Source organism: Sinocyclocheilus rhinocerous, unplaced genomic scaffold (genome assembly GCF_001515625.1).
Source record: "Sinocyclocheilus rhinocerous isolate Xijiao unplaced genomic scaffold, SAMN03320098_v1.1 scaffold2254, whole genome shotgun sequence".
Lineage (NCBI taxonomy): Eukaryota > Metazoa > Chordata > Actinopteri > Cypriniformes > Cyprinidae > Sinocyclocheilus > Sinocyclocheilus rhinocerous.
This window is the reverse complement of record NW_015652339.1, coordinates 228,764-229,187: the sequence shown is the minus strand read 5'-3', so window position 1 is coordinate 229,187 and position 424 is coordinate 228,764.

Below are 424 nucleotides of genomic sequence, written 5' to 3'. Positions count from 1 at the left end.
TTAAGGACATCAAAACCTAAAATAAAACTCCAGAAAGGTGTAAAATATGGGACCTTTAAGTCCATTAATACTCCAATGCACACTATTGTTCAAAAGTTTAGGGTTGGTTTTTAAAGAAGTCTCTTCTGCTCATCAAGGCTGCATTCATTTCAAAATAAATCAAAAATACAGAAAACAAAACTTAAATATTATTACAATTTAAAATGTTTTTCTATGTGAATATCTGTTAAACTGTAATTTAAAGCTGTATTTTCAGCATCATTACTCCAGTCTTCAGTGTCACATGATCTTCAGAAATCATTCTAATATGCTGCTTTACTGCTCAAGAAACATTTCTGATTATTATCAATGTTGAGAACTGTTATACCACTGAATATTTTTGTGGAAACCGTGATTTGAAATAAAAATCTTTTGTAACATTATA